We start from the raw sequence: 27908 nt of genomic DNA on the forward strand, positions 1-27908 counted from the left end.
CTCTCTCTCTCAAAATAAATAAACCTAAAAAAAACCCCCACTATTATGTGATGCAACTACATGCATATTCACTATGATAAACTAGAACATAAACTTTATCTTAAACTGGAGAAGGAATCTCTTTACAGATTAATACACTTCTCTTGTCACCGGAAAACCTAAACCATTTATAAGGGAGAGGAGAATATTATCTTCCATGATTTTTTTAAGGATACCTGTTAATGGTGTATTAGGTCTCCCTGCCATATTAGCTCATGTGGATAATAATTGAAATCGTCAATTTTTATCAGTATCTTTATGCATACCAATACAATTATATACATGCTGATACTTATATTGTGCTCAGGCCTAGCTACATAATTAGCAGGGCCAATGCAAAATGAAAATGAAGAGTAATTAGTTGAAAAATTATTAAGCATTTCATGATGGCTGTAGCAGAGCGTTAAATGACGCACAGGGACCATCTCTACAGGGTTTTGTGAGACTGTACAGGTCACAGACCCGTGAAGCAGCTCTAATTGTGCCCCCTACTATACACATACCTGTGAGGGTCTACAAGAAAGCAGAAGGGTATCCGCCCTATAGCTTATATGCCAGTGAAGTAAACATGGCAGCTTGTGGTAACACATATCCTAGTGATCAGCTGAATAGCCCTGTGTCAAACGACAGTACAAATGTGGACACTGGGAGTTCTTACTACTCTGGGGAATGTCATTGGTTATTTGCAGGACAGGGATATGTGTGATCTTGGGCAAGAAACTTAGCATCACTGACTTTACTAATCTGTGAGGTGAGAGTAAGGACCTGCTGCAGGAATGTCATGACAATTAGGTGGAGCAGTTTATTTAAGTTACTCACAAATGGTGAAGCTGGTCCTTTATTTAAGAACTAGGAAGATAGTTTTAACCCAAATAAATTTTGGAATGCCAACCTCATGCTTTCTCTTGTGCTTTATCACTTCTCATCTACTTTTTCCTTTGAAACTAGTATGTACTTTCCACAAACAACCGAATCAAGCTGAGAAATTAATGTATCAGAAATTACTATGGTTGATTATTATCTCATTGGAGTTAATGTGTAAGCATTCATCTTCCTGATGAATGCTAGAATAATATTTGTATGTTTAATTGTTTTGGTTGTGTTAGCTCAGATAGAAACTTAGAAAAGATAGTTAGTAGAAACTTGACAATTTTTAAAAATTAATGGTGTATATTTCCTTCATTGTGGTTCTTGATTTTTTTGTGGGATTGAGTGATGACTGAGAATCTAGTGACAGTTAAGGAATCCCTGTACCAACCCAATTTTGCATAAAATTTGAAAAGGTCTATGAGCGCCCTCAAACACATTAAACTAAAACTTTTGTAAAGAATTACAGTGTTGGGGTGCCTGGGTGGCTCAGTTGGTTAAGTGTCTGACTTCAAGTCAGGTCATGATTTCATAGTCTGTGAGTTCAAGCCCCGCGTTGGGCTCTGTGCTGACAGCTCAGAGGCTGGGTCCTGGTTCGGATTCTAAGTCTGTATCTCTCTCAGCCCCTCCTCTGCTCATGCTTGCTCTCTCTCTCTCTCTCCCCCCCCCCTCAAAAATAAATAAACATTAAAAAATTATAAAAAAAAGAATTGCAGTGATAAGTTAATTAATGTTTCATCACTAAGACAGCAGAAATATGACTTTATCCAGATTAATTGCTCAAGTCAGGTGATACAGTTTCCTGTTTTGTGGGTTTTTGGCCACTCAGTCAGGCTGGTACCTTGCTTTAAGAAAAGAAAGAAAGAAAGAAGAAAAAAAAGAAAGGAAGGAAGAAATAAGGAAAGAGAGAGAGAGAGAAAGGAAGGAAGAGATGAAAAAAAAAGATGGAAAGAAAGGAAGAAAGAAAGAAAGAAAAGAATAAAGTACTTTAAGAATCCAAGAGGGTAATACAGAAATCTGTGCCATTTGATTTTTGAATTCCTGAAAATGATAGAGGTGTAAGAAATTGAAGAAAGGACAATATTTCATTTGATAGAGTAAAGTATGCAGGGAATCGGATCCTGAACAAATTTTTCTGAATGAGAGAAGAGGTATGCTTGTAAAACACTGGAACCACCTAGAAAAAGTCATAGTCACACCATCCTTAAGATTTTCAAAATATTCCCCACTTGCTGTGCGGTTTCATGGATGATACAGACTTATGAGAAAGGTCTAAAAATTTGCTCTTGTAATTTTTAGAGAAGATGCACAAATCTGTTATGATAAAGCAAGCATTCAGGAGTTGACCATATGCAGGTAGGAGTGCTAAATTTTCAGGGTTCGTTTAGAGAAATTACATATCTAAATGTATTTCTAACTTGAAACCATCAAAAATTTAAAAGTATTTATCTTTCACTAATTCTCAGAATAAAAAAGGATGATCAGGTTACTTTAAAACTTCAGGGTTTGCCTTGTAGCCTTTCATAGTCTCCTCTTATCCTGTTGCATTTGTGGGGTTAGATCTTTATTAAATATGGTTGCCTGTACATTTTGTTCTCCTTAACCTTCCAGCCCCTTCCAGGCTAACTAATGTCTCTTCCATGTGTAGTGCATTTTAAATCATCTTAATTATATTCTGCCTTTTTGACCAAAGTCTGAGCTAGGGAACTACAGTGGTCAGATCTTGGTTGATTGCATTTCCAGTAACTGAACATCACCAAAGTTAGATTCCTAGCAGAGAACATTAGGTGTTGATTCCACCTTAGACATTGTCTTGTCCTAGTCAGTGATTTTGATTTCTCATTTAGAGAAAATTCAGACCCAGTGTGACTAAATGACTTCCTCAATCCTATTGCAACTTTCAGAATTCCATCATTAATAAATTCAAGTATTTAATACACACTTCTTAAATGACATGGCTGAAGTTGTCCTATAATGAATATGATAGGCAAAGGTAGTTAAACTCTGAATACAAAATACTCTGTTTAATAAATAATTCAAAATTGGGGAAATCTGCTTTTATTTATTTTTCACCAGGGGAGAGTCTTTGCATATTTGAGCAGCAAAAATTACTGAAATAATACTAGTACTTGGGCAAAAAGTAAAGGAGGCAAGGTGAAAGTTAATTGGCAAAAGAAGGGTTCATATTATAATAAAAGTTGAATAGTATCAGACTAAATCTAATTTAGTTTGTTGAATGGGGGAGGGGAAAAAGTTTGAAGCATACCTAAATTAAGTAAGTACATACTGTTTTAAAGACTAATTTTTTAAAGAGAAATTTTAGCTTTATAACAGTGTTTAGAGGAAGGTACATATTTCCCATCTGTATACCTTCTGACGCCACACATGCATAGCCTCCTGCATTATCAATAACACCTACTAGAATGGTACTTTTATTTATTTATTTATTTTAAACCAAGGTTGAACATACAAGACACATCATAATCATGCAAAGTCTGTAAGTTTACTTTAGGGTTAACTCTTGGTGTTGTATATCCTGTAGAGTTGGGACAAATGTATGATGAGTTATATCCATTATTACAGTATTCTATAGAGCAATTTTACTTCCCTACAGGTCCTCTCTGCCCTGCCAACTAGTTTCTTTGCCACCTGCTCCCTGGCAACCACTGATATTTTTATTGTGTCTGTAGTTTTGCCTTTTCCAGGATGTCATACAGTTGGAATTGCATGGTATGTACCCTTTTGCATTGGCTTCTTTGACTTATTAGTATGCATTTTTGGATCCTCCAGGTACTAATGGCTTGACAGCTCTTTTTTTTTTTTTTTTTTTTTTTGAGAGAGAATGAGCACAAGCAGTGTAAGTGAAAGGGGGGGGGGAGGGGGAAGAGGGAAAGAGAAAATCTTAAACAGGCTCCATGCTCAGCGTGGAGCCTGATGCAGGCTTGATCCCATGATACTCGCATCTGCCCGAGCTGGAATCAAGAGTCAGATGCTCAGCCAACTGAGCCATCCAGGAACCCTGACAGCTCATTTCTTTTTACCACTCAATAATATTCCATTGTCTAGGTGGACCATAGTTTATGTATAATTCATATACTGAAGGACACCTTGGTTGTTTCCAGCTTTTGGCATTTAGGAATAAAACTGTTCTAAACATTCATGTGTAGTTTTTCTGCAGATATAAGATTTCAGCTCCTTTGGGTAAATGCCAAGGACTGTAATTGCTGGATCATATAGTAAATGTGTCGAGTTGTGTAAGAAACCACCAAATAGTCATCCAAAGTGTCTGGACCACTTGACATTCCCACCAGCAGTGGATGTGAATTCCTGTTTGTTGTTCCACATCCTCATCAGCATTTGGTAGTGTTGGTGTCCCAGATTTTGGGCATTCTGATAGGTTTATATAAATGTCTCATTGTTTCAACTTGCATTTCCCTTATGACATATGATGTGGAACACCTTTTTATATGCCTATTTACAATCTATGATGAGGTGTCTGTTAAGGTCTTTTACCCATTTTTAAATTAGGTAATTGGCTTCTTCAATTTTTTTTTTAATGTTTATTTGTTTGTTTTTGCATGCGCTAGAGAGAGACAGAGCATGACCGGTGGAGGAGCACAGAGAGAGGGGCAGAAGATCTGAAGCGGGCTCTGCACGGACAGCAGAGAGCCCGATGCCGGGCTTGAACCTATGAGCCATGACATCATAACCCGAGCTGGAGTTGGACACTCAGCCAACTGAGTGTTGGCAGGCACCCCTTGGCTTCTTCATTTTTAAGAATTGTTGGGGGGTTCCTGGGTGGCTCAGTCGGTTAAGCATCCAACATCAGCTCAGGTCATGATTTCGTGGCTCATGGTTTCGAGCCTCACGTTGGGCTTTGTGCTGATAGCACAGAGCCTGGAGCCTCCTTCAGATTCTGTCTCTCTCTCTCTCTCTCTCTCTCTCTGCCCCTCCTCCACTCATAACTCTCTTTCTCAAAAATAAAACATTAAAAAAATTAAAAAAAAAGAATAGTTGAATTTTCCCTTGCTTTGACATAGAATTTATAACACCATGTAAATTTAAGGTACAGAATGTATTGATTTGATACACCTATATATTGCAAAATGAGCACCACCATAGTGTTAATTGATATTTTCATCACATAGTTAACACCTTTTTTTTTGTGGTGAGAACAATTTAGAATATTTTCTTACCAACTTGTTTATAATACAGTATTACTAACAGTAGTCACCATGCTGTACTTGAAATTGGCAGAACTTGTCGTATAACTGGAAGTTTATACTCTTTGACCAGCATTTCTCCATCCTTTTCCACCTCCTTTGCCCCTGGTAAACACCGCTCTACTCTCTGTTTCTGTGAGAAACTTTTTTAGATTGCACATGTAAGTGATACCATACACTACTTGTCTTTCTCTGTTTGGTCTATTTCACTTAGTACCCTTAAGATCCATCTGTCTTGTTGGAAATGGCAAGATGTTGCTCTTTGTCATGACTAAATAATACTCCACTGTGTATGTTTGTATGTATGTGTGTGTGTGTTTATACGTCTCACCTCTTCTTTATTCATTTGTCTGTTAATGGACAATTAACATTATTTCCATGTCTTGGCTATCGTGAATAATGCTGCTATGAATGTGAACATGCAGATGCTTTTTCAAGATCCTATTTTCATTTCCTTTGGATATATACCTAGAAGTGGGATTGCTAGATCATATGGTAGTTCTACTTTTAGTTTTTTGAGGAACCACCATACTGTTTTCTTTGGTGATTATACCAATTGACATTCCCAGCAATAGTGAACAAAGTCATCCCCTTTTCTCCATATCCTTGCCAATACTTGTATCTTGACTTTTTTCGATAATAGCCATCCTAACAGGTATGAGGTAATACTGCATTGTGATTTTGATTTACATTTCCCTGATGATTAGTAATGTTGGGCCCTTTTTTATGTACCTGTCAGCCATTTGCATGTCTACTTTGTGAAAATATCTAGTTATGTCCTCTGCCAATTTTTTAAATTAGATTGTATTTTTGGTATTGAGTTGTATGAGTTCTTTATATATTTTGAATATTAATCCCTTCACAAATAGGATTTGCAAATATTTTCTTCCATACTGTAGGTTGTATTTTCATTTTGTTGATTTTTCCCCCCTTTTGCTGTGCAGATGCTTTTTTAAACGTAGTTTCTCTAACATTTTCTTTATTCCTGTGTGTTGGGTGTCGTATCCACAAGATCATTGCCAACACCAGTGCCATAGAGCTTTTTCTTTTTGTTTATGTGAAGGAGTTTTACAGTTTCAGGACTTAAATTTTAGTCTTTTATTTATTTGAATAATTTTTGTAAGTGTTATAAGATAGGGGTCTAGTTTTATTCTTGTGCATGTGACTATCTCTATTATTTGTGGAAGAGGCTTTCCTTTCCTTATTGACTATTCTGAGCTCCTTTGTCACCCATTAATTTACTGTGTACGTGAGGTTTTATTTCTGGGCTCTCAGTTCAGTTTCATTCATCTATGTGTTTGTTTTTATGACAGTACCATATTATTCTGATTACTATAGCTTTGCTACATAGTATGAAATCAGGAAGTGTCAATCCTCCTGGCTTGCCCTTCTCTCTTAAGAATGTGTTGGCTATTCAGTTTCTTTTGTGGTTTCATACAAATTTTAGGAATGCTTTCTTTCTTCCTTTCCTGTTTCTTTCTTTCACTTTTCTTCTTCCCGTCCTTCCTTCCTTGAAAATGCCATTAGAATTTTGATAGGAATTGCATTGCATCTGTAGGTTGCATTGGCCAGTTTGGAAATTCTTAAAATATTATTTTTTCCAGTCTGTGAATAGGGAATACGTTTATATTTGTGTTTTCTTTATTATCTTTCATCAAAGTCTTATAGTTTTCAGTGTACTAATCTCTAACCTACTTGGTTCAATTTATTCATAACTATTTTATTGTTCTTTGATAGTATCATAAGGGGGTTATTTTCTTTTTTTTTTTAAATTTTTTTTTTCAACGTTTATTTATTTTTGGGACAGAGAGAGACAGAGCATGAACGGGGGAGGGGCAGAGAGAGAGGGAGACACAGAATCGGAAACAGGCTCCAGGCTCTGAGCCATCAGCCCAGAGCCTGACGCGGGGCTCGAACTCACGGACCGCGAGATCATGACCTGGCTGAAGTCGGACGCTTAACCGACTGCGCCACCCAGGCGCCCTGGAGGGTTATTTTCTTTATTTCTGTTTCAGATATTTCATTATTAGTATATTCAATGTAACTGATATCTGCATGTGGATTTCCTATCCTTCAATTTACTGAATAGTTTTTTTGGTGGACAGTTTAGGGTTTTCTATATATAAGGTCATAGCACCTGCAAAGAAAGACAATTGTACTTCTTTCTGATTTGGATTTCTTTTATTTCTTTTTCTTGCCTCATTGCTCTGGCTAGAACTTCTAGTACTGTGCTGGATAGGAAGGTGAAAGTGGACACCCTTCTCTTGTTCATGTTCCTAGAGGAAAAGCTTTCATTTATTCGCTGTTGAATATGATGGTAGCTGTGGGTTAGTTCTATGTAGACTTCATAATATTGAGCTATGTTCCTTCTATTCCCAATTTGTGAGTGTTTTTTTTAATCATGAGAGGATTTACCATTTGTCATTTTGTAGGTGCTTTCCCTGCAGCTATTCAGATGATCAGACCACTTCTAATCTTTCATTATACTAATGCAGTGTATTATATTTATTGATTTGCATATATTGAACCAGCCTGTATTCCAGGGATAAATGACTTGATCATGGTGTATCATTGCTTTAATGTGATGTTGAATTCAGTTTGCTGACATTTTGTTGAGAAGGTTTGCATTTATATTTATCAGAGATATTGGTCTTTAGGTCTACTTTCTTGTCATGTGCTTATATTGCTTTGACATCAGGGTATTGCTGGTCTTGTAAAATGAATATGGGGGATTCTCTCCTCTTCAATATTTTGGAAGAATTTGAAAGACTTTGAGAAGGATTGGTGTTAATTCTTTAAATATTTGATAGAATTTACAGTGAAACCATATGATCCTGGGCTTTTCTTTGCTGGGGAACATTTGGTTACTGTTTCAAACTTCTTATTTAGGTTTGGTCTGATCAGATTTTCTTTTTCTTCATACTTACCTTTTGGTAAGTTGTATGTTAATAAGGATTTGTTAATTTCCTTCAGGTTAATACAATTTGTTGGTTTAGATTGGCTCATAGTAGTTTCTGATAATCCTTTGTATTTCTCTTCTAACAGTCATAATGTCTCCTACCTTTTCAAAAAAAAATATTAGTTTTATTCATTCATCTTTTCTATTGTTTTTCTGGTCTATTTTATTCCTTCTCTGATCATTGTCATTTCCTTCCTCCTACTAAATATTGACCTGGTTTGTTCTTTTTCTATATCTTTGAAGTGTAAAGTTAGATTGTTTACTTGAAATATTTCTGTTAATGTAGGTATTTACCTCTATAAACATCTCTCCTAGAATTGCTTTTTCAGCATCTCCTACATTTTGGTATGTGTGTTTACACTTTAATTTGTTTTGGTGTTTTCTTTTTTTGTTGTTGTTTCCTTTGTGATTCTTTGGCCCTTCAGTTGTACAGGATTGTGTTATTTAAATTGCACATATTTGTTAATTTTTCAACATTCCTTTTGTTAACTGATTTCTAGTTTCATACCACTGTGGTCAGAAAAAAAAATTGGTATGATTTCTGTCTTCTGAAATTTGCTAGGAGTTGTTTTGTAACCTACCATGATGAAGGAGATTTCACATACAGTTGAGAACAATGTTTATTCTGTTCCTGTTGGATGGAACGTTCTGTATATATTTGTTATGTCCATTTGGTCTAAAGTATGGTTCTAGTCCAATGTTTCTTTGCTCATTTTATGACTGAATGATCTTTCCATTGTTGAATGTGGGGTATTAAGGTTGCCTAGTGTTATTGTGTTGTCTATCCCTTCTGATCTGTTAGTATTTGATTGATATGTTTAGGTGCTCTGATATTGGGTGCTTATATAATTTTGATATATTTTTTGATAATTTGACCCCTTTAATCATTATGCAATCACCTTGGTCTCTAGTTATCGTTTTCATCTTAACATTCATTTTCTCCATTCTTATTCCTTTGTTCCCCTCTAAATGAATAGTTTGGAAGTTTTTGTCTTCAATATCATTGATTCTTTCTTCTTGATGAAGTCTGATGTTGATTCGCTTATTCCATTCTTTGTGTTTTTCAGCTCCAGACTTTTGCTTGATTCTTTGTTATGATTTCTTTCTCTTTGTTAAACTTCACATTTTGTTAGTGTATTGTTTTTCTGAGTTTTCAAATTGTCTTTCTGTGTCTTCTTGTAGCAGACTGCATTCCTTCAGACACTTTTTTTTTGTTGTTGTTATTCTTTATCTGGTGAATAATAGATCTCTAAGTCTTTGGATTCAGTTAATGCAAGATATTACGATCCTTCATTCAGGTCCTGTTACCTTAATTTTTCATGTTGCTTAAAGTTTTGTTTTTCTGTCTTTGCATTTGAAGTAGTAGTCACCTTCTCCAGTCTTTACTGTCTGACTTTGGGAGAGAGATACCTTCTGTTAACCTTAATAGATGTTCAGAGGCTTTCTCAGAACTTATATGGGTACATGTGCTCCATGCTTCTTTCTATCTCTTGAGGGTAATTCTTAAGGTTGTATGCCTTCTGTGGATCCTGAAATGTCCAGGGCCAAATGTTGACAGCCTCCCTTTTGTTTTCTCAAACATGGTGCTAGAGCTTAAGTTTGTTGTCTGTGTCTGTCCCACAGATTCAGCTGGCTTTCTGCATACTCTGTAGCCATCTGCTAAAGCCTACTTTCACTTCCTCCACTGGAAGGATGCACAGGGTGATGGTATGAGTAGTGAGGCATATAGAGTACTGAAGGTGCACATAGATAATTTGGGGATTCTTTGGTTGAGGTATTCCCAGTGGCTCATTTGCAAGCTTCTTGATGGAGTCTGTCATGCAGTTTGTAGGATCTCTGTTCCTCCAGTGTCTCCCAAGGGCCCTATCTGTTGCTCTATCCACTCCCTAGTCATGATTAATTACTTTGGAAGGAATAAGAGGGAAATGAAGAAGCTAGCTGTTCACTCGAATGGTTTCCTTTTCCCCCACAGGAGAAGTTACAGGCTGAGGAAGATCTCCCTTGGCTCAAAGCTTTGCCATCTTGGACAAGGGGTGATGCAGGTAAAGTCAAACTCTTTGTTTTGCTTCCTCCAGTGTGTCTGAACTCATACGTACGTTTTTTTGTTGTTGTTCCAGTGGTGTGTGGGAGCCTCTCTGAAAACCTGGTCCTTCACAAAGGCTCTTTCATGTGTGGGTTATTGTCTAAGTAAGGGTTTTCTAGGGGATCCTGGGAGCACAGCAAGGAGGGCTGACCCTGATTTATGGTCCACAGCCAGGGAATGAGGTCTGTTTGCCAGCTACCTGGCAGATGGACGGGTGACACTCCTTCCAGGTTTCTTTGCATGCTGTGCTGGATTTCACATTTCCTTTGAAGGCAGTTTTGTCCATCAGTCATGCTGAATGTTGTTGGGTGGGGGATGGAATGAGGGATATATAATAGTACCATGATGCTGACATCATTTTCACTTTGAGATATTCTTAAATTTCTGTTGAAGTTTATTCTTTGACTCCTGTGTTACTTAAAAGTGTATACTTGAATCATGCTGTATTTTGGGATTATCCAGTTAACTTTCTGTTACTGATTTCTAATTTAACTCCATTGTGGTCTGACAGCAGATACTGCTTATGATTTCTGTTTTTAAAATCTGTTCATTGTTATATTTGTTACTTGTGTGTTTTATGGCCCAAATGTGATTTATCTTGGTGAATGTCTTGATGGAGGCTAGTGAAAAATGTGTATTCTGATGTTTTTTGGATGAAGTAATTTATAGATTTCACTTACATACAATTGATTCATAATGTTGTTCAGTTCAATTACATCCTTACTGATGTTCTGCTTGATGGATCTGTCCATTTTTGAGAGAGAGCTGTTGAAGTCTCCAACTCTAGTAGTAGATTTATTTTTTTCTCCTTGTATTTCTTTTGGTTTTGCCTCATGGAGTTTGAGGCTCTTTTATTAGGTGCATGCACATTAAGTATTGTTATGTCTTCTTGGAGAATTGACCCATTTAACATAATGTAATACCTTTCTTTACCCATGATAACTTTCTTTACTTTGATGTCTCTTGTATAGTACATACTGTTTTTATGCAGTCACCAAGTTTGTTGGAGAGAACAGTTTGGGAAAGGTTTGCATTGCATTTCTTCTTGACTTCTATTTGTTAATTTCAGTCATTATCAAAGAAGACACAAGGTCTCAGGGCTGAACGCCCTGAGAAGTATAATTGAACTAGTCTGTTTAAGTATGGCAAGATTTTTAAGTGTTAATCAAATGGAGAACAGATGTCATGTGACTTTGTAATTAAAATTTCTTCTTGGAGCACCTGGGTTGCTCACTCGTTAAACATCCAACTTCAGCTCAGGTCATGTTCTCACGGTTCATGAGTTCGAGCCCCACATTGGGCTGTCTGATGATAGCTCAGAGCCTGGAGCCTTCTTTGGATTCTATGTCTCCTTCTCTCTCTGCCCCTCCCCCACTCATACTCTGTCTCTCAGAAATAAATAAAACATTAAAAAAGATTAAAAAAAAGACTTCTTAGTCATCCCTTCCTCCTTGGATTTCTTTTCCTTCCCTCTCTTTTTCCCAATAATTATTATCTAATAACTACAGCACACTATGGGAATAAAAAATTATTATCTATCAAAAATATAAATGATGAACCTGAATTACCCCAGGTTGGGAAGAAAATAGTAAATGTCCTAAATGTAAAACATAGGATTCTATAAAGCTTCTATTGGAAAGGGGCAGGGAGAAAGGAAAGAATATTCTCTGAATGCTGTATCATGTTGGAAAATATGATGCATGTTGGAAAACCTTTTTGGCAAAGTAATCAATTTAGAACTTTATATATAATGCACCAATATCAAGTTCAGATAGATTAAATTCTTTTAATAGGTAATTCTTTTGATACTCATTGTTTTCCCGATGGTCTATTTGTAATTAGTTTTCTGTTTTCTTTTCGACAAATATTTACCTGGGACACTAATGTAACATAGTTTTTCCTAAACCTTATGTAATTTGGCAATCCTACATTAATTCTGGTGTATAGTTTTGTTTTTTGAAATGTAATCAGGTTTTCATCGTTTTTGTGTGTATTTTGTTGGATACAGAAGTTGATTTCCAAGCATCATTTTATTCCTTGCTGTAGTAACCATGCAGTTTTGGGAGCTGAGTCCACCCCAAGTGGTGGATGGATCTTAATGAGTCTAAGCCAGTAGTTCTCATTTCCAGCTCTTATGTTAGAATCACCTGGGAGCTTGCTGACATTACAGATACCTGAGCACCACTTAAAGAGATGAGACCTGATTATAGAGGTTTCAGTTTGTTTGTTTGTTTGTTTGTGTTTTTAATACTTCACAGATGAGTTTTAAGTGCAGCCAGAGTTAAGAGCAACCAACCTTGGAAACCTATTAGTTTTAGGTTCCTTGGCTCAAGCTTTCAAGCCTAAGTCCTTACTGACAGCATTGTCCTGGCCACAAGTACAGTTCAGGAATGCACAGATGATCTAGTTTAGGAAATGGGACCATAGAGGAAATTGCTATGCACTTCTGAGTAAAAATTCCTCACTTAATTTTATTTATTTTTTTAAATTCCTCACTTTAGAGAGAAAGCTGTTGAAATATTTGATCTCTAATGTGTCTGAGTGTCATCATTTGTATGGTATAAGGCCCGATATTTCTGCATCCATGTTGTTACCAACCCCTATAGATAAAAAGAGTAGAGAAAAACACAGGGGAATGGGGCAGTTATTGGGTTTATCAGCCCTAAAACTAGACTTACTGCTAACGTTTATGTGTATGAAGTTAACCAGTTGATGTCCTCCCATAAGAACTGGGAGACTCATAGTTTTTATATCGTTGGCTTAGTATCTTAACTATGCCTGATGCAACAATGAATTTTGTCTATAAACACTTGTATTTAAACCTGGACTTCTCTTTAAATTATTTAATGTATGTATGCCAGAGTAGTCACTCCATCACTGTCTATATTTACAGTTACTTTTATAAAACATTGTTTGTTTATTCTTAAAAAAATATTTGTTTTTGTTTTTGTTGTTGAGCATATGTCTTCTGCTGTATGTTCTTACGAAGTTCTGCAAGTATAGTGGACACAGAAACTGGTAAATATTAGAAGCTGAGGTGTTAGAAATGACAGTATTTTCATCCAGCTGCATAATAAGTCTCTCCATAGTATACTGCTTGTTTGAATACTGATACTATTACATCATTGGCAATGTCTTTACATGTAACAAGAGAGATTGAAAAAGCAATGCATTTTAGATTGTTACTTTACCATTTTCTATGTATTATTTTGGCCAAAAAAAAAAAAGGTAGGGAACTGTATGTACCATTTTTCCTTTTTATCATTATGAATCCCCCAAATAAGTTTCTAATCATAACATCAATGTGTGGTTTTATAAAGTCCCGCTTCAAACCATGAGATTTTCATCGGAGTTGTCTTGTTTTATGGTGAAGCCAGTTTTTTTTTCTTTTCTTTTTTTTGGGGGGGATCTTCAGATGTGTAAATGTCAGTTAAAGCAGTTAAACAACAAACACACATACTATGTGAGCCAAACAAAACACATCTGGCGTGCTGGCTAACAGTATGTACCCTTTGAAATAGCTCAACAATTACAACCACAAGCCTGATCCAGGATTGAGGGTCTTCTCTCTGTTTCATCCCCAGCTCTTGCGTAATGTGGACTCTCTATCCTAAGGTACAGTGGTCACTCATCAGCAACTTCAGCCCACCTTCCTGCCTCCTTGTTTGCTGGGAATTACCAGGTATGAAGAATTCATTAAAAAAAAATGTTTCCTCTCTGAAGTATGTGCATTCTACATTTTGTTTCCTACTTGTTAGCTTTATAGGTCACTCAAATTAGATCAATGGATTCATTTTCAGATTGAGGGTTGGATGTTATTTTAAAGCCTTTCTTTTAAATCTTTGTAATAATTTTTGAAGCTGCCTCCTCCGTACTCGTTATTAATTACATTCTACTGGGAAGTGAAAGTCCTACCACTGAGCTCTTTAGCTATTATCGATTACAAATTAAATTATATTATACGAGTGTGTGTGTGTGTGCGTGTGTGTAAATTTCTGCATGAATTTTAGGCCAATTCACAATAACACAGTAGTACAAAAGAAACTAAGAAAGAATTGAACTTTCAAGTAGAGTTGATGGCAAAATCATACTTCATCACAAAAATTTTATTAGATTTCAAATTTCAGAGTAGAGTGCAAGGTGTTTTTAGCTGAAAAAAGTCAGTCAGATGTGTTGTTCCAAATCAATGACAGCTGAAAGCGTGAGGTCTTCTTTGATGGCACCAGATAAGGAAATTGTTAGTGCCACTTGCTCTGCCGTTCTGTGGCCTGGCACCCTTGGTGGAAGGGAATAAAACAGTTACCTTCATACACTGTGTGCCCTGCTTTGGCGGTAGCGAAGATTGCAATTGTCAGATTGTCTGGAGGACAGACTCTCAAGAGCCTCTTCAGATGTTTTCCATGATTTTATGGGACAGTTCTGGTACTTTCCAGTCACCACCACAGTGTCAAACTTCATTGTGGGAGAAAAAACAAAACAAAACAAAAACCTGCCATTAAATAAAGACTTGGATACAGGGATGATTTTCTCAGTGCTTATTTTTTTTTGGGTAAAATGGCTAAGGATATTTCTTGTAACTCAGTAAGTAGGAGTTCCAGTGAAATCCTAATTTCCTTTATCTAAAAAAAAATCCCTGGAATTTTAAATTTAAAAAACTAGCACATCATTACACAGGGTAAAAGAATTTATGATGAAAAATGCTTGTCTTTCCCACCCTAGATGCTGACATTTCACACACACACACACACACACACACACACACACACACACTCAACTTGGATTTTGAATTTTTGAATTTTTAATATAGCCTCCAAACTGAAAATAAGTGTAAGTTTTTAGTTTCCGAAGAGATAGGCCTATAATTCTTATGTTAGATTTCTAAAATAGAGAAGAGTTAGTCTAACAACCTTAAGTCCACTCACCTCCCCCTTCACGGTCTCTCAAAGGAGATGAGACTTTTATAGGAGATAGTCTGCACGATAGAGAGTCAAGACATTTGGGTCTTGTGTAGAATGTTGTCTTTTCTCTGTTCTCTTCCTTGAAGGATGGTACGAGGGACCCTTTTATCCTCAGGCCAAGCCATGTATATTTCTAGAAGATCTCTCTAAGTTTTAGGAGGAGTCTTCACAAAGAGGAGGTCATTACCTCAGTTGTCAGCTCAGTGTTTCCTAGACAGGATGCACCTATGTTTATTGGGAGAGAATGTTCATGGAGCAAATTTCCATGAATCTCTTGGAGATGGGGAGCTCATAAACACAGACAGAGAAGCCTGTCTCTTGCCTGGACCTTCCTCAAGGCAGAAAAAGGAGAGGAAGTTTCTGTAGAACAGACCTTAATTACTACCAGTTGGGGTTGGGAAGATGTGTGAGTTTATCACAAGCCAAATAGGCAAGGAGGTAACTTGGCTGGAAGCGTCTTTATGAACTTTTCCCAAAAATTGCTTGGGGATGGCAATGAGAGGACTCTAGTAAGAGGAGGCTTTTGGGTAGAGTAGTAGGGGTAGCAAATGAGCGAGTCTAACAAGACATCAACTGGAGAAAGCAAGGTGCACATCAGGGATTGTGCAGCATGAAGGTTTTCTTCAGAGAGCCATCGTCCAGCCAACATTACATTCAGCACTTGGCTGTCTTGCTGTACCGAGAGCTTATGTCATCAGTCGTATAAGAGACTTTAGCTTCTGTTCTTTGAACCTCACCTCTGATAGTGAGGGATGCCCAGAAGCACCAAAGTAGAGGGGGGTGTAGGAGGAGGAGGGTGTGATAAACTATCAAGAGGGAGTGGAAGAGGAGAGTCAGCATCCATCCTGATTGTGTGGCTTCAAGACACAACACACACTGCAGGTGGGGGATAGGGAAGAACTGTATCCTTAGATGTGGTTTGGACTATAGAATGGACTTAGTTTATAGTCATATGAAGAGTTCTTTGAAAAGTATGAAAAGTTAGGAAATGTAATTATTAAAAACACCATTTTCATGAATTGCAAGTGATCCAGAAGCTATGGGGTGATAGGAAATGACACCACAAGCACAGAAACATGAAGTATATTCCTGTTTTACCCAATGCTAAACTTAAACTTATATATATATATATACATATATATATACATATATATATATATATACACACATGTATATATATACATATATATATATATATATATATATATATATATATATATATATATATGAAGAGAGAGGGAGAGAGACTCAAAGAGAGAATCCCAAGCAGGCTCTGCACAGTAGTGAGGAGCCTGCCCAACTCGTGGGGCTGGAACTGAAGAACCATGAGATCATGACCTGAGCCTAGATCAAGAGTTGGAGGCTTAACTGACTGAGCCACACAGCCACCCCCACAATGTTAAACTCTTAACAAGCCATTTGGAAAGCCACGTGGAAAATTTATCTATGTATATATACTAAGCACAAATGTGAAATAGTGCTTGTCATGCCTTGTACTTCCCCTCTAATATATTCTTCCTATCTCTTTTTTTAAGTTTATTTGTTTTTAAGAGAGAGAGAGAGAGAGAGAGAGAGAGAGAGAGTGTGTGTGTGTGTGTGTGTGTGTGTGTGTGTGTGTGTGTGTGAGTGGGTCAAGGGCAGGGAGAGAGGGACACAGAGAATCTCAAGCATGTGTGGCTCGAACTCACGAACCGTGAGATCATGACCTGAGCTGAAGGCAGATGCTTAACCAACTGAGCCACCCAGGCACCCTGATTTTGCCTTTTAAATGAGTATGCTACTTTAGTTACTGTAATGTTAGCTTCTGTGACAGAGAAGTTTCAGTGGCTTAGCTCATTAAAAGCTTATCTCTTGCTCACCTGATGAGGAATAAGCTTTCCTCCATGGCCCTTCTTGTAGCAGCCTTGAACACATGACTTCCAAGCTACCTGGATCCCTCTGTATGAAACAGAGCATAGAGGTATAATGGGAGGTTTGTGAGGGCTAGGACCTGAGGACGCAAACTCATTCTGTTCACAGTTCACTAACCTCTTGTATATAACCTCACTTGTCTGTCAGAGCAGTTTGGATATAGAGTCTAATTCTATTAACAGTATGAAGAGGGAACTGCTTTGGTGATTAGCTTACTAGTAACTAGGGAGCTGGTGTAGTGACATTTAACCTCAAAATAGTTATAGATTATTCCATTTTATGGCGCTTCCATAATTTATATGACTTGATCCCTGTTGGTGGACATGTAAGCGTTTTCCAGCATTTTTCTGTTTCAAACACTGCTGCAGAGAACCTTCTTGGTCTTGAATTTGGTCACCTGTGTATGTCCCTAAGATAAATTCTTAGAAGTAAAACTGCCAGTTGAAAGAGTATGGGCCATTTTGAAATTTTAGAATTATTGCCCCCTATAGAGATACTTATCAATGACACATCTATCAGTAGTTTATGAGGTTGTCTCTTCTGCCTATCCCCACCCCACTTTGCCTATTTTAATTCAAATCTTTTTCTTTCAATAAATACAAAATTTATTTGCATTAATTAGATGCAATTATTCCTTAGTGCTCTTGTGGATAACCACTATAGTTAGTTTTCTTCTAGTAAAGTAGAGAGAGGGTGGGTGGGAGATCTGTACTCTATTGCTTAACCAATTTTGTGGTTTAGGCAAGTAATTACTTTGCATTATGTGGGCTTTCATTTCTCACTTGGAAAATTGGAACATTAGATTTGATTTTTCTAAGGATCTCTAAGTTCATACACATAATTATACTTATACCTTGGCATATACATTTGCAAACAGTGCGGAATTAGGTCAGGAGCCTGCTGATAATATATTTGTTAATAAAGTCAAAGATGTTTCACTGAAATTAATTAAAATTAATTCCACTAAAATTAGAGTCATTCAGTGCATTTAAGAGACATAATGCTTACCAGAACACGGTACAGTATTGTATGTCGTGATACCTTATAATTGTGCAAAAACAGATGTTACTATTATACACAGTAAATATTTTTAAAGCCAAGTAAGTGAAAAAAGCAGTTTTATATTCAGTTTTATGTTTTAAATTACATTAAGTTTTCATTTTTTAGATCTGTTTTTAAATTCTTTAGTTAAACAATCTTGTAAAGATCTTTCTGTTGCACGAGAAATTGGAAAGTAGAATATTTACACAATTTCTTAATGAAGCTTAAGCAAGTGTGTGATCTTAAAGTGAAAGGTTTTTTTAAAATCAATTTTGACAGTCTACAGATGTTTGATGCTTAATATGCCACAACTAAACTTTTATTCGACTTTGTCTATAGGCAGATTATTAAGGCTCAGATTGCGAATATAGGGCCCATTTGCTTGTGTGTGTGTGTGTGTGTGTGTGTGTGTGTATGCGTGTATTCCCTTGCTCTATGTGGGGTATTTGAGCAGTATTTGAAGAATAATTTGTAAGCTCCCTGCATCATTTAAAATCAGTTTGGGTTGTTAGAAGGCATATACGATCAGAAAGAATGTGAATACGATATTCCACCTAGAAGATCTATACTTAAGGCTGTGTGTCCCAGTAATGGAACTTCATGGCCAGTGGTTCCAGAGAAGGCTGTGTGTATTTGGAGGTGGGGAGGGGTATTGGAGGAGGGGAGAGAGATTGAGAATGGGGTTTCTGTTTGCCTGTAATGCTATATGGGCTACTAGATTTGAAGTCAGTTAGGAACCATGATTAACCCCACAGGTGAAGGAGAATCTGACCAATCAAGGCAAGCAAGGCCTCATGCAAATTTCTAAGGGGAGTTGCCACACTCTTTCCTTTACGTGAGCTCTAATGGGTCTGAGTCAAAGCTGTGAAGCCAACAGTGTTCATAGCTGTGATTTCTAGTCCCAGCTCTCTGACTTACGTTTCTCCTTCCAATGTGGGGTCAGGAAGGTCTACAAATGCTAGGACCTAAAATGGAAGAGCAGTGATGTTAACATAAGGCATATCTTTCGATTCCAAATACAGTGCTCTTTTGCATCATTGTTGAATCAAATTTAGTAGACTATAAGCTATATTAGACTGGGGTCGTTATTTTCGTGTTCATTTCATTCTGCTGACTGATTTCAGGACAGATGGTGTGTGTTTGGTACTTTTAATTGAACATGTGAACAGATAAATAACAGAATACAGGAAGAAGGCAACACACTTTTTAATGACTAGACATGAATTGCTATCAATGTCTTAATACATCGAAATGATAAAAACATTTCCATGTGAGACTGGAATGTAAATACTGAGCTTAAAATAGACATGAAATGATTTTTAATTATCAAATCTAAGAGTCAACATGAAGAATAGTGCTTCACGACTTTAAGGCTTTATTCCTCAAAGCTGTGTTTTGCACAGTTGCTTTTATGTGTGTTTGAGCGTTTCCCGTTGAGGATGTTAAAAACAATGAATTCAGGAGCCATTTGGAATGCCTGACAGTAGCCTTTCATCAGGTTGCAGAGGCATCCAAAGTGAGTATCTTGGAGGTCAACCTGTAGAATCCCTGTGGCCACAGGAGAGACATGAGTGTGAGTGTTGTATACAATGAAGGAAAACATTTTCTATCAAACAGACCAATTAGAAAATAATCTTCTTATCTCAGGAGAACAACATTACCAGATGGTTTTTCAGTGGTTGGAAATTGGTTATTTTTAAATGAGCCCAAACTGTCACGTTGTCACTGAAAAACAAATTGCCAATGGAGAGTACGGGCAAGTCTTCATTATGTGACTCAGAGAAGGAAGGCAGGTAACACCACCTGTTAGCTCTTTACTTTGAAAAAGTAAGGCAGGATGTAAGGTGGCTTGAAAGAATGAAATTAAATCTTGTTAGTGCTAGCTCTCATTGTCCCATGCCCAGAAATTATCAATGGTGTCCTGAGGCTAGAGTCCTACTCTCCAGTCTATTTCCCTTGCAGTATACCCTCCACAGGGATGCTGGGCAAGAAAGAAGGGAAGAACTGATTAGGAGCAAGTAGTTTTAGATCCACCTTCAAAATACATCTTGAATGAGACCACTTCTGACCATTTCAAACATTTCTAGGTCAAGTCAACATTACCTTTCGTCTGGATGGCTGTGATAGACTCTTACTTATCTTCATTCCATTCTTGTCCCTCTTCATTAAACAAACAAACAAACAAACAAATAAATAAATAAATAAACATACTATGGCCAGAATGTTGTATTTGAAGAAAATCGGATGCTATGACTCCCATTGCTTTTCAAGACCCGCATGATCTGTTCCCCTGGCCACCCGTTGACCTCATTCTTTATCTTCTTATCCACATTCTATTCCAACTTCCTCTTTCTTTCTTTCTTTCTTTCTTTCTTTCTTTCTTTCTTTCTTTCTTTCTTTCTTTCTTTCTGTTTTTGAGAGATGGAGAGCTAGTGCATGAGTCTGCAAGTGGGGCAGGGGCAGAGGGAGAGAGAAAATCCCAAACAGGCTCCATGCTCAGTGCAGAGGCCAGTGCACGCCTCCATCACTCGACCTTGAGATCGTGACCTGAAGCAAAATCAAGAGTTGGACATGTAACCAACTGAGCCACCCAGCTGCCTGTCCATTCCAACTTCTTTAAAATTTCATGAAGAGTATACTTTTTTGATCACTTTCATGCTTTGCTTATTTTGTTTCCTTTACCTGAAATTTTCTTTTTTTGTCTTAGGCTTCATCAAAAGGAGAATCTGGACACAATTCACAGGTCTTTTGACACTTGTGTTTGAGTTCCTATTTTCCAAGACATTGTAACTTGATGATTTCCATGGGAAAACATACTGAATTACATACACTGAAACTAAAAGTCTCCACCCACAACAGACTTTTAACTTTGCATTTTTGGTACAGGAAGTGGCAAAGAGCAGATGACATTAGACCAGAGAGTCTTGGGTTCCCAGACTCTAAATCACATCCATTTGGCTGGAAGAAGACAGACCCTACTGGCTGCTCTTATGGATATGTTATGATCCTTGCTGATTATCACTTGGGATAGAATATGTACCCTGGTCACTTATCCCTCCCAATAAAGGAGGAAACAATCACTTTTACTAGTATTAAGTATTAATTATCCCCTCAAAATACTTGGATTTTGGTTTTCAGGGTGTTTCAAAAGTAATCACCTTTCCCAGCCAATCACCAGGGAAAGTATCACAGAATTTCTTGCCAGGGGCAAAATTGCTCTTGAAAAGAGATTTCCTAGTTTTAACTCAAAAATGTCCTTTTCTTATCTAAGTGGCAAATACTTAATCCTCCTTCATCTGACATGTGTCTCCCTCTCTGAGAGACTTCCCGTCCTTTCCTCAGGCAGAGATTACTGTGTTTTCACAAAGTGTAGTTCATGCCTCTTTATATCTCTTAACATTTTGAGCGTAATTTCTAATTCTGTATTTGCTCTCATTCATGGATTCGAACTCCCTGAAGGTAGATAGGTAGTCTTGAGGCAATTCCCTAGTATATACTAGGTGGTCAGACTATATTTGCTAAATGAACAGGTCACCATAGCAGGATTAAAATGGTATGTGAGGGAAGGGATCACAACATAAAACAGAAGATCAGGGGACTTTGGGATTTGGTGAATCTGGCAACTGAAGTTTTTATGTTAATGATATTAATATTTTCTATAGTTGTAGCTTTGTCTTTCATGTAGTATAAATAAGTTTATTCTTAAATAATCCCAATAGGCAGGTATTCTAGATATTTTACAAATGAAGCAAACACCATCATAAATACTTTACAGAAGTTCAAACAGAGCCAACATTTAATTCCAAGCTGGAAGGCAGCATGACCAAGCAGAAAGGTAGCGAGTGTCAGAGTTAGAAAGACCTGGACTTTGAGCAGCTGTGTGAACTCGTAAAGTTAAATAAATTCTCTGAGATTGAAGATACTTTTATTTGTAAAATTCAGAAATACAAGAAAAATCCCTAGGGACATTATTGGCTTCTATTAGGAACTTGCAAATGTTGTTTTTATTCTGTTTTTATTTCTATTGTAAGACTGATATGGGAGATGTTGTAGTCTTTGGTAACTTTCTGAGCTGTTTTATTTCCCTTTTCCTCACTGTTAAATACTTTGCTCCTACTGCCATTTGCCAAGGGATCTTCTATTGCTTCAAATCCGTTATGGATGCATGAAAAGGAATTCTATAAACTCCTTTTTATTAAGGTGTTAGTATACAATACAAGTAATAATATAAGAGCTTCAGTTTACTGAGGACTGCATATACCTTGTAGTTAAACTTACTGCCTACATTTGCACCCAATTTGCAAGTTGGGGATTATAATCTCCAGTTTTTGGAAAACAGATCTGCACTCAAAAGTTGAATAACTTGTCTGAAGCTGTGCATCTAGGAAGCAAAGCAGCTGGGACTCAAACACAACCAGAACTAACTTCAATGTCAGGCATTCTCTGTGACACAAAGTTTTCTCTTGCTCAAGAGGAACTGATCAGCTGGCCTCTTGGATCAGATGGGAATATTCTTGGCTAGGGAAAATCTTGGAGTACATTCTCAAATCTTATTATGTAGGCAATGGGTCAAGTCTCTGGCACTCCATGAACCCTAGACCCTGTTATATAAGATAGGGACCCCGTTTTTCCTAGGCTTTGTCCTCAGAAGTGCTTCAGAGAGATAAGCTGCTATGGACATCTGTCAGGCTGGTGTTGAGTAGAGTTGAGTGCGGCTTTTCTGAGGTTGGGTAGGGGTATTCTTGGGGCTTAACAGAAGGAAGAAAACAGAGGTCATAGAGAAGAATCTTAACCCTGGCTAAAAGGAAGACAGTACAAATTCAAGTCAAGCAGACAAAGTATCTCAATGTTGAGTTTAGTGGAATGAGAAAGGGCTCCTGAGGGTTAGGCTATGCTCTGGTGAGGGAGGACTAGGTCGGGAGTAGATGGTTCTGAGGTCATGTGGTAAAGTGCAGAGAAAAGAGGAGACTGTACCAACATAAATGGCTCCCTGAATCTGTATTTTGGGCTTGTTAGTAGGAAATGATGGGTGTGTAACAGGATAATATTTAATATGAAAATCCTAATGAGCTTTCTTAATCAACAATATGCAAGAGAATATTGACCATAAAAATTCTAACTAGCTTAGTTCTGGACATACTGTAGCAGTTTTGATTTTAGGGTTTATATGTTGGTCTTGGGCAAGAAGAGGGGCCACCATAGAAGATCTGGTAGCAGCAAAATTGTCTATTTGAAAAAGTGGTTCTGCATCCAACATTGTTTTCTCTCTACTTGAGTCATGAAAATTTCTATACAATAGGAAAAATTACTTAAAAAAATACACACTTTGCATTTACAGAATTATGCGGAATGTTGCAAGAGTTAACAACTGAAGAGAATCAGTCGTGATAACCTATTTTTCCATGATGAATAAAAGTGATACCTTTAAGGACTGTTACTAAAGACGTGTTTTGTTGTTGTTTTCACCTGAGGATCTCCTATAGGATTCTTAAACTAAAGAATGTCTTGAATGCCAGGTAGACTGGTTTTAGTAAATGTCTTTGCTGTATTTTGCCATTTAGACTTCCAGGTTGTTCGTGATTTTCTTTTGTATTACAGGAAAGAGGACGCTTTAAACCTTTTTATTTTAATGTTAAGTAATACCATTAATTAGGTGGTAGTTACATACCTTTCTTCCACATCAACTTAAGCCTAATGTAAGTGGGAGATAATGATAGGATTTTTTTGTTTTGTTTTGTTTTTAGTGGAATACTTCTGGATTTTGGTTTCCTTAGAACACATTAATGTTTCAGTCAACTTCACACTTGGGTCTTCAATGGCTGTACCTTGATGGACAGCCATTAAAGACCCTTGACAGAACAGAATGGGGTCAGAGAAACATGCCAAAAGGATACAGAGATGTGATCGGGCCTACCAAGTGTCACCAGACTTTGTACAGGAAGTGGAGAGCTGATTAATGGTCACTGAAATAATAGCCTTAAATTAAGGAGATGGCACTTTTAGAAACTGATAAAATGTGTTTTGAAAAGTATTCTGCTTTTCTTTGGAAGTGAGACACCTGTCAGGAGAATTGATAACTTGCTTTTATACTAATTTGCTACCCCACAGTCAAAATAAAGCTGACATCTATTTTATGTTAGGTAATGGGGGATGATCTAATATTTGAACAAAGAAACTCGAGTTGAATAATGTATGATGACCATAAATGTGTCACTGGGTGTAGGTTGACAAAAGAACTCAGTTTTGTTTGCACATTGAGAAGATGAACTGGAATCATCTGCTGTAAGAAATACTGCAAATCCTACTTAAATCAAACTAATGCAATGAGAAAAGAATACCATTAATTTAATTTATGTTCTGGTTTGAAGCTTAGATTGCATATTGAACCTGGAGAACTTTTTTAAGGTTCATTGATAGTGATGGAATTTAACTCAATTGCTATTGGAAATTTCATCTAATAAATTAAACTGAACTGATTAAATTTAGATCATTTTTTCCCCTTGTCCCAGTTTCATTTCTTCGTTTAAACTATTGATCACTGCCCTGTGTCTTTCTAGCATGTTTTTCTGACCTCATTCTGTCCTGACAAGGGTCTTCAAAGGCTGCCCAGCAGGGTATCGCCATTGAAGAGGCAAGTATAAAGTTGATTGAAACTGTACAATGAACTAAAAGATAAAAGGCAATGGCTTAGAATACTGGTGTAAACCAGAAAGCAAATCCAACTTTTGCACTACAGGGGAATTTAGTTAGATTAAAGGTATTCTTAGATGTAAGCAGATAATTCTCCTCTTTGCTTTGTTCTAATCCACATGTACAGAGTCTTAGTTTTGATTGATTCCTGAGCCTGCCATAACCTCAGGAGCGCTCCTTAGTCCTGTTAGGAATCAGTTTGAACCTTCAACAAAAACACAGTATTTTTGGAAATGAGAAAAGCAGTCAATATCCAAAATCCAGAAATAAATTTCTGAATCTAGAAATGTGAAACTGTTCTCTGTTAAGACAGAATTTTAACTTTGAAATTTCACTCAGCTATTTTGATTTGGAATTTACCAACCTGCATTCCCAAAAGAAAAAGGGTTAGTATATGTGAACACAGTATAGTTTTACAAAATCTGAAACGTTTTCTCTCCCAATTTTCTAACTTGGTTCCTGGTCACTTTCCATCCAGTGAAATGTTTTCTGTTACTTCATATGATGTAAATATAAAGTACTGCACTCCCCTGTATTTTTAGTTAGGCAACATTAGCTTGAAATTTTATCTCTGATTTTAGATGAAAGAATTACTTAGAAAAAGAGAGACATGCATGTGAAAGCCAGCATCTAAAAATAGTTTCTAAATATGAAGCAAAGAAAGAACAGTAGTCTTCCTTATAATTAGAGATGTGCCAGAATGTTGATGTGGAGGCATAAGACTCCATTATGGAAAGAAGAGAAAAATGGGGGGGGGGGGGCGGGAAGCTACTGAGAAAGAAGAGTTTTAAATTTTTATTTATGAGGATATTAAACAAATACTACCAAGTAGATTTTTTATTTCTACCTTATTCAAAAGATGCTGATTTGAAAACACACACACACACACACACACACACACACACGCTTGTACGTACACAGAGTAAGACAGAGAGGAAGACAAAATTGTATTTATAAGTAAGACGTATATATTTCCTAGCAAACTCTGGAACGTTAAACATGCAGGTACCATGGTATATAATTGTCAGCCAAACCAAACAAAAAGAATCATCATCAAATTCTATGACTGACATTTGTAGTTTTATTCAGTTAAACACATGTGTGTTAGAGATATAGTCTATAAAATTACTGCAATAATTTTATATGGTACAGAATACCAGATATATATTTATACCTAAATCCTCTTTTCTCCCAGAGTGTTGTAAGTGATTATAAGGGATTGACTTCCAGCATTCTGAGATGTGCAATTTTGTAAAATCTGGAAATTCACTACAAAATCTATACAATCTGTAACTTAAAAAAAACAACAACAAAGTGCTTAAAATGCAAAACGCAACAAAATATACATACTGAAAAATTTTCCAGCTTACAGACATAAAAAATTTAGGAGCTTTGCTAACCACATTTTTGAAAATGGAAACAAAAATTAGGTTTATCATTAAAAATAGAATGTCTCCTGGGGCGCCTGGGTAGCTCAATTGGTTAAGCGACCAACTTTGGCTCAGGTCATGATCTCACAGTTTGTGAGCTCGAACCCCGCATCAGGCTGTGTGCTGACAGCTCAGAGCCTGGAGCCTGCTTCAGATTCTATGCCTCCCCCTCACTCTACCCCTCCCCTGCTCACGCTCTGTGTCTCTCTGTCTCTCAATAATAAACGTTAAAAAAATTTTTTTTTAAATAGAATGTCTCCTAATTCTGCAAAAACATAGATGATTAAGAGTATATATACTTCTCTCTACTTTTGTGGTGTTACATTTAAAATAAAAGCGGGGAAATAGTGAGTTGAGACAAGAACCTAGTCTGTAGATTGTTTTTTTTCTCTTTGGAAAGCAGAAGGCTGAAAAAATAATTTGATAATTTGAATATATTTAGATGATAACTGCATCTCCAAATAATTGTTGTTTCCTAGAATCTTACACAATTCCTCATACTTGTAAGTCACATGCTGGTCCCAAATGTCAATTTAGTTGAGAACCTCAATAAATAGTAGAAATGTCAGAGTCAGTGGTTAGAAGCTCTTCAGAAAGAGTTTTGTGGGAGTCGTAGTTCTAGGTGAATCCAGTCTTTGGTTCCCAAATTTACTCAGCTTTATTGGTGAACGCCAACTTGATCAAGCTTTTGGGACAAACATGAACTTGGTAGAAATAATTCTTAAACCAGGATATAGTCTGTTACCTTCCAGTGGGGGTACATATTTATTAATCAAACAATTGGTGTCAGTAATTCAAGATACCCTGTTTGTCGTATTAAGATATTGAGGAAATGAAATCATTATGCATGAATTTCTTGAGTGAACAATGATTTATCCCAAGAGAATTGGATAGTTATTAAATCTATTTAGCAAATTGTAAAAAGGGCAGATTGCCCACAAAGGTCCACCCCTCTGTTGACTAACGGACCAAGAGCTGTTGAATATAGAGTCTGTTTCTCTAACAGTTCAATAAGCTGAAACAAAATTTTACTATCAGTTTACTTTTCTAGGTACATGCCAAAGACCTCTTAGGCAAACATGTTGGAACAAGAATGGGTAGCCTTATAAATGATTAAGTTAACAGATTTCTTTGGTGGTAACCAAGTCTTACTTAGGTAGAATTATTTCTGTATATGGCTAAGGTTGTCTATCCTGTTTTGATCATTAATAATTTTGCCTTTTTAAATTTTATTTAAAAAAATTTTTAATGTTTATTTTTGAGAGAGAGACAGAGACAGAGACAGAGTGCAAGTAGGGGAGGGGCAGAGAGAGAGGGAAACACAGAATCTGAAACAGGCTTCAGGCTCTGAGCTGTCAGCACAGAGCCTGACATCGTGCTCAAACTCATGAACTGTGAGATCGTGACTTGAGCCGAAGTCGGACACTTAAAACATTGAGCCACCCATGCTCCCTTTTACCTTTTTAAAAATACATATATTTTTAAGTTTATTTTGAGAGAGAGAGAGAGAGAGAGAGAGGGCGTACCCATGAGCAGGGGAGGAATAGAAAGGCTGGTGGGAGAGAATCCCAAGCAGGCTTCGTTTTGTCAGTGCAGAGCCCAAAATGAGGCTTGAACTGTGAGATCATGACCTGAGCGGAAATCAGGAGTTGGGTGTTCAACTGACTGAGCCACCCAGACACCTCTGATTTTGCCTTTAATAGCTCT

At 37.0% G+C, this 27908-nt stretch overlaps 1 protein-coding gene across 7 annotated transcripts in view; it reads left to right on the forward strand.

The window, feature by feature from the left end:
* The window catches only part of PRR16 (proline rich 16), a 953840-nt gene that overhangs the window by 265565 nt on the left and 660367 nt on the right, over positions 1–27908 (forward strand). For 6 of the 7 annotated variants that reach the window (XM_045057987.1, XM_045057979.1, XM_045057982.1 and 3 more), the window contains 2 exons: positions 10061–10130; positions 13756–13853. The gene's annotated coding sequence lies outside the window, so the exon portion shown is untranslated. Of the gene's footprint in view, positions 1–3520; positions 3637–10060; positions 10131–13755; positions 13854–27908 lie in introns of all 7 variants that reach the window. The other variant, XM_045057992.1, reaches the window with a different exon arrangement.

The sequence above is a fragment of the Felis catus genome, chromosome A1, assembly GCF_018350175.1.
Source record: "Felis catus isolate Fca126 chromosome A1, F.catus_Fca126_mat1.0, whole genome shotgun sequence".
Classification (NCBI taxonomy): domain Eukaryota; kingdom Metazoa; phylum Chordata; class Mammalia; order Carnivora; family Felidae; genus Felis; species Felis catus.